The sequence below is a fragment of the Pseudonaja textilis genome, chromosome 3 (genome assembly GCF_049901715.1).
Source record: "Pseudonaja textilis isolate UNSWEBS1 chromosome 3, rPseTex1.2, whole genome shotgun sequence".
Classification (NCBI taxonomy): Eukaryota; Metazoa; Chordata; class Lepidosauria; order Squamata; family Elapidae; genus Pseudonaja; species Pseudonaja textilis.
Genome location: NC_141992.1, coordinates 30,896,796 through 30,903,801, shown reverse-complemented (window position 1 = coordinate 30,903,801; position 7,006 = coordinate 30,896,796). Strand labels below are relative to the sequence as shown.

Below are 7,006 nucleotides of genomic sequence, written 5' to 3'. Positions count from 1 at the left end.
TTCGGTTCTTCGCCCCGCCTGCTTCAGCAGATCCCTCGGACGAACTGACCACACGGATCTACTCTGTATTAGAGACCTATACTTCTGCCATCGCGTCGCAAGCCCAGCCCTTCTTTCCACCACGGGTCTCAACACTCACGTGGAGCCTCAGAACTCCCCCCACCGAGGCACAAAAAGGCCCGCCTTCCAGCCGTTGGCCGTCTCTTATTGGCCGGTGCCAGCGGTTACCATTCCGGCGGCGGGCGGGCTCCTTTGTGACGCCACAATCAGCTGTTTGAACGTTCCAATTTCTGAGCCAAGATCAACTGGGGATTCAGCAATAACCGAAAAATAAAAATACGAAAACTACATTTGGAGAGGGAGAGCGTCCGGATGCAAGGGCATCTGCATGCATTTGGCAGTGTTGCATATCTTCTGAGAAGATCAGAGACACGACTGACATTAACCGCCGCAACCATCTCCTTCTCTTGCTAATGTTTAATATTTTTTTTCCGGTGGGGTGTCTTTCTTTTTTCTTTTTTTTAAAAAAACAATCCTCAGTTCTATTATGAACCTTAGTTGTTGATTTCAATTAAAACTACCTCACAGACTTCGCCTAAAGCTGGTGCTTTTAACAAACAACTTGTAGGTTTTTTTTTAATGTGTGTGTTCTTGTGGCGTGATTTACAAAACAGTTGATGACAGTAAAAGGCAAGTGAAGGTAAGCGATGCTCTCCCTCTCTCCGAGAGTTTATTTTTAACCTCTCTTTGTGGGAAAGAAACCACCTGCGGTATAGATCCTGTATGCTGTAGATGTTGCTCGGGTCTTTGTTTCTTTGTTTTCTGTTTCTTTGGTTCAGCGCTACATATTTTCTTTTTCGCAGTAGCGTATGGCATGCCGTTTTCATACCGATTTTCTTTCTGGGGGGATATTTTTAATTCTCCTTTGTATTTGGCAGTACATCTTTCCGCCTTGGTGCTTAGTTGTAGATTTCTTAGTACGTGTTGTTATGGACGCGTTGTGGTTTCATCTTCTGGTTAGCACGGAGAGACCCAGCAGCCTTATTCGGCAGCCAACCCGCAGAAATGACTAAAATTCGGGGAGAGAAGGAAAGAAAGATGCGGAGAGGAGGAAAGGAAGACGAGAATATCTCTATCTATCTATCTATCTATCTATCTATCTATCTATCTAGAGATATATAGATATAGATATATAGATATATATTCTTCGCCTTGTTGGTGCGGAGGCTCGCTTCTCCCTCTCATTGAGGTCATAGCAGGCGCTGGCGAATTGCAAAGGGTTCCTCGTAAATTAGCTGCAGATCTCAGAGCGGGGACTTTGCGTTCAGTTGTAGCCTTGAGCGCCGGGTTACCCGTAGCTCTGCCAGGGACGGATTACGCACCGCAATCCGGCCGGCTCGCTCTCGCTGAGGTGGGGCGGAGGTGGGATATGGGTCCCTACTACCGCTAAGGCTCAGCTAGAGGTAGCGCGGCTCTTGACCCGGCTTGCTCGGTTTCTTCCTTCCGTTTGTTTTGCTTCGCTGGCGATTTCACCTTTTGTGGAGCTGGGCGAAGGGACTGATCGGACCCCGCCTCTGGGGTTTAGACGGTACCGAGAATCAACCTGGTTTTCAGGCGCGTCCTTGGATGGACTCGGGAAAGGCAGGCGGAGAGGCTGGAAAGAAAAAGGATCTGGAACTCCTTCTTTCCTGCCAGATCCCTGGCAAGTAGCGTTGGGTAAAACCAGGCAGGGCCTGGCGTTTTCCGAAAGGACTTGCCTGTTGAGTGACATCAGCTTCTGAACTAAAGCCCACTATGTCAGATACAATAAAGCAGAATGGGTGTCTTTTTCTCTTTAAAGACGAAACAGAGGTTGGGGGTGGGAAGAGAAGAAGGGGAGCGATCATGTTAAAATGACAACTTTCTAGATCCAGTCCCGAAGGGGGAAAGGGAAAAACAACAACAAACGCCTAATTTCCTTAATTTCACTGCGATTCCTCCTCTTTCTCACATCCCACATTGTCTTCTCTTGCTGCCTCCTTTTGTTACTCGCTTCTTCGTCAACGGATTAAGATTAAAAACTGGTTTCCGTTGCCATTGGCTGCCTAGGATTAAAAACCTGTGTTGACGGTCTCGTCATTTGCATATGACATTGTGACGTCACCAAGGCCAGCCCTTTCCAATCTCCCTCCTCCCTCTCCCCACCTACGCATGTTGAAGCTGTCCTCTTTTGACCTGGGTGGATGGGCTGTCACGTTTTTGAAGGGCTGGAGTTTCGGGCCTGGGCCTTTGATAATTGGATGGCAAAGGCCCGCGGGGAGCAATGTCACCTTTTTACTCTGGTATCGATGGAAAAGCAGGTTTGGCAGCGGTATCAAGTAAAAGACAAGTGAAAGGCTGAGGAGGATTGACCTCAACTTATCTTCATTACGGACAGCTTTGCAGGGTAGTTCATATTTCAGTTCGTATTTTAGCAAGCATAATTTAATGATAGTGGCTGGCAAGTCAAATCTTAGATGCATTGCTAAAATGGGATCTGCAAATGTGGGGTTTTCAGGAAGCTAAAGGAAGGGGAGTGTGGGTGTGAAAATTTGGATATAATTAATCATGGCTGGTTTAAAATGCGACATTGCCACAATTAATATCAAAGTGAAAATTATGCTTCTGCAGGCCCTATATGTGTCTTTCCGGCTTAGCTGAAATAGAATTCTTTTAATAAAGTTGCCTGTCCATGACAAGTCATGGTAAATGGGTAATTTGAAATTTAGACACACACACATTTTATAAAACTATGAACTATAACCTGCTCTGAATCAGAAAATTACTTATGTTCTATTATTTGGCATACTTTCAATGGCACAGAGAAATAGCTACGACTCTAAAATAAATAAATAAAATGAATGAATAAATAAATAAATAAATCCTATTCCACTTACTCTTATTCAGCAGTCCTTACAGTGCCTGAGATTTCCATGGGCATTTCCTAATCACATGTCTTGTCTTCATCAGGAACTTAAAAAGTTATTTTACATTTACACAGCACTAGGTCTGAAATCATGATTCTTACTCTGTGTGAGAGGAAAGCAGAGGAATAGTTGTGTTTATATTCAGATGTCATTGTTACGCTGAATATTATTTAACCAGTGCATTCCTGAACTGAAAAACCTTCTTTTCATCTCTGCATTGATTAAATAATTAAGCAGATGTTTTTGATTTTGATATTCTGTCTGAGAATTATTGGAATCAAATTCTAGCACATCTGAAAGAACAGATTCAGAAAGTCCGAAGTGTAACTTCTAAAATGCAGCTATATTAAAATAGTCTAAGTTTTGCTGAAATGTCAATATTTTTGACATGTTTGATTTCATATATATCAAGCATCATATAGCAGGAGTGTCAAATTGGCGGCCCATGCGCTGGATGCATCATGCACAGGCCACACCCACCCCAGCTCCGCAAATGGGAAAAACATCACAAAACGTCATGTGACGCCGTGAATTTGACACCCGTGCTCTATAGTGTTCATTTGATCTGGCTGCCATCTGTTTTTATAGCACAGGATTCCAAGATGTGTAGTAGATGAACTAAGAATGCCAAGAGATCTGACAATACATTAATTGCTATATTAAAGTAAACCACTTGTGTAATAAAAGTATAAACATTTTAAATTTTCCTCTGCAGCTGTATAGACTAGAAAAATACTCAGAAGTTCATCTGTATCCATGAAATTAGGAATGATGGATTTGGACACACCAGGTATCTCAAAGATGAACTGTAGTTGTAAACTGTAAATGTAGATTAGAATTTCTATGACATTACTCATGTTCTTCTAGCTATGGAGTTCTGATCCATCTTATTTTAAGAAAAATGTCTTATCTGAAATAGACAAAGATTGTAAAGTCTATTTCTTGATATAAGAAATACAGTTGAGTAGAGACACCAAAGTGAGGGTGAAGCTAGTTTTTTGCATTAACTGTCCTATCTGAATAGAAGCTGATGAAATCCACAAAGATCATAAGCACATAGTATTTTTATGCTGTAACAATGACCTTATGAGTATTCTTAGGTATGTTTTGTAAAGTTTTCCTTGGCAACCATTAGTGGCCATTCGGCTCTGAAGCTTCTCCTAAAAAGTCTTAGTTCTAAAAAGAAAATTGGTTTAAAGACTCTGACTTGGCTGATCTACCTGTTTCTTTCTGTATCATTCTGTACCCATCCTATGTTCTTAATTTTGGAAAGCCTGGGCTTCATAAAACAGAACTCAGAAAAAGAAATAAGCTATGGCTTGATATGTTCAAATCAATGTACAACCTGTTGAAATTATGAAATGAATTTCCAATAATGCAGTAGAGGAGAAATCCAGAAGAACACAGTGCTAGCACTTTTTTTAGCGTTGGTATTGATGTCATCTTCCAGAGCACAAGAGTATCGTAATGGATAGAATTCGGCTGCTCTATCAATTGAAGGAGGTGATGACAAGGTCTTAAAAGCATTAGAGTCAGATTATATAGAACAAAAATAGACAATGCAATGTCCTCAGCATATCATATCCAGTTCTTTCTTTGGTCCTCATCAGGCTCATAATCTTATCTAACTTGTAAAAGATTTTAAAAACAAAAGTAAATAGAACAGTGGCTCATTGTCTCACCTGCTAGCCTCATATTTATTTCCTGAAGTGATTTTTTGGGGAGGTATAAGCGTTGGAAAGCTAGAGAGCATTTACTTTCTGATAAATGTAGAAATATAGAGATATAAGTGACCACATTTCTAGCATAATTATTTTGTGATTAGGTAAGTCTCACATAGGAACTATTTTATAAGTACAGGTAGTCCTTGACTTACAACAGTTCATTTAGTGACTGTTCAAAGTTACAACAGCACTGAAAAAAATGACTTATGACTGTTTTTCACACTTATGATCGTTGCAGCATTCTCACTGTCATGTGATCAAAATTCAGATGGTTGACAACTGAGTTAAAGTTATGATGGTTGCAATGTCCCGGGATCAGGTGATCACCTTTTGAGACCTTCTGACAAGCAAAGTCAATGGAGAAGCTAGATTCACTTAACAACGGTATTACTAATTTAAAAACTGCAGCAATTCACTTAACAACTATGGCAAGAATGGTCGTAAAATGGGACAAAACTCAATATTTGTCTCACTTAGGAACAATAAGTTTGGGTTCAATTGTGATTATAATTTGATAACTACCTGTGTGCCTAATGCATTTTCACAAAATTCAAAATGTGCCCTCTGCCAAAAATGTTGCCTATTAAATACAGAATAGATCAATAATTTTTTAAAAAATTAAGATGCTTGAATACAGACTTCTTTTTCTTTGATATAATTTATTCTTGTCTCTGTTTAAAAATTAACCCTTCTTTCCAATCGTGAGCAATTGGATTTCTATTAACTGAATTACTTTTCTTAAAACTTTACAGTTTCCATACATTCATATTATGCAGTTCAACACCCTGAACTGTCAGGAAAGTGTGTACAGAATTCCAGCCACTTGGGTGGTACTGCTATTCTTGATAAGGAATCATTATGTAAATATTTAAAATAAGCTCCTGTCCTCCAAAGTTGTTACTACACTGACATCAAGATTCCTACAAGCTGTGTAGTTTTCAGGCAGATCTTAAATGCTAAACAGAAAAGTCTCTTTCTACCTCTCCTTCTCTCTCCTTGGTATCATGCAGTAACAACTCTGAAACATAGGAAGTTATCTTACTCTCTGCATCTCTTTGCCAAATATTATTTTTTAGTTTTTTCTCCCAATTTTTCAAGGGCAAAAATATCGAAGATTTAATCAAAATGAAATAAGAAATTGTTTTCCTATCTAAATTATGCACCAAACACCTTTCTGCAGCTTGAGAGCCTGCACATATATTGGGGTTCAATTAGACTAGCCAAGAATGTGAGAACTGCAATCCCCACTTTTCTGAAGGTACCAGAATTGTGCTACAGAGTTTAGTTCTCCAATAGCCAGTTCAGCTTTTGTCTTTTTTTTGTTGCTTGTAGAATAAGTAATAGATGTTTTCCTGGGCGATATCAACTTTTGCATTCATATACTTTTAGTGCAATTGATAAAGTGAATGAGATTATATATTGCATTTCCATTTTCTTACACACTAAGAAACTTTGCAGTATATATTGGTGTTACATTTTAAACCTGGCCTGTTTATTGCCTCATACAATCAAGCAATATGAGAACATTTTGTGTATAAATTAATATCATCTTTCTGATAACGTTTAACAGAGGATTTCAGAGTGTATTGGTCATAAGTACTGACAGCCATTTGATTATTTAGAATTACAGTTATCTGTTTTACATCTTTGTCCTGTCCAATGGATAATCTAATACATTCAAAATTACCAGATGAGGTTGGAATTAAGGATAATAACAGTAAAATAAAAGTGAGCTAGGAAAGTATGTGAATATTGTAATTCCACAACATTTCCCTTGAAAGATAAAGAATTTGTATTGGCTACAACTCTTTCTTTTTTGCTATCGGTACAGCTAGTCCTCTATTTATGACAATTTATTTAACAATTGTTCAAAATTGCAACACTCTTTTTAAAAAAGGACTTATGATTGGTTCCTGCACTTATGACTGTTGCAGCATCCCCACAGTCAGGTGATCACAATCCAGGTGCTTGGTAGCCAGTATGCATGTGTGATGGTGCAGCATCCTGGGGTGACATGATTGTCATTTGCAACTTTCCTAGTGAGCTTTTGATGAAGACAATGGGTGGAGCTGGATTCACTTGTGATTAACCACAGCAAAAAATAAAATGTAAAACTGGGCCTGACTCACTTAGTTACTACATTCTTAATCCCGGAAGTTCTTAATTGTGGTCATAAGCCACAAATAGTATTGCTACTAATTAGATACACTTTTTAAGTTAAAGTTAAGAGAAGGCACTCCACTCTTATATCCAGAAACATTTACTTAGGATAAGCTTTTCCCCACCTCACTCACAAGTCTAGATCAATTCCTGACTGGGAAGAGGGAAGTGATGCTC

General features: G+C 39.2%; 1 protein-coding gene across 6 annotated transcripts in view; it reads left to right on the top strand.

Annotated features, from left to right (window-relative positions):
- Positions 1 to 234: 234 nt before the first annotated feature.
- TP53INP2 (tumor protein p53 inducible nuclear protein 2) overlaps positions 235 to 7,006 on the top strand; it is a 32,731-nt gene continuing 25,959 nt past the window's right edge. For 3 of the 6 annotated variants that reach the window (XM_087929134.1, XM_087929131.1, XM_026697626.2), the window contains exon 1: positions 263 to 700. The gene's annotated coding sequence lies outside the window, so the exon portion shown is untranslated. Of the gene's footprint in view, positions 701 to 1,451; positions 1,717 to 4,907; positions 5,054 to 7,006 lie in introns of those variants that run through there. The other 3 variants (XM_026697628.2, XM_087929133.1, XM_087929132.1) reach the window with 3 other exon arrangements.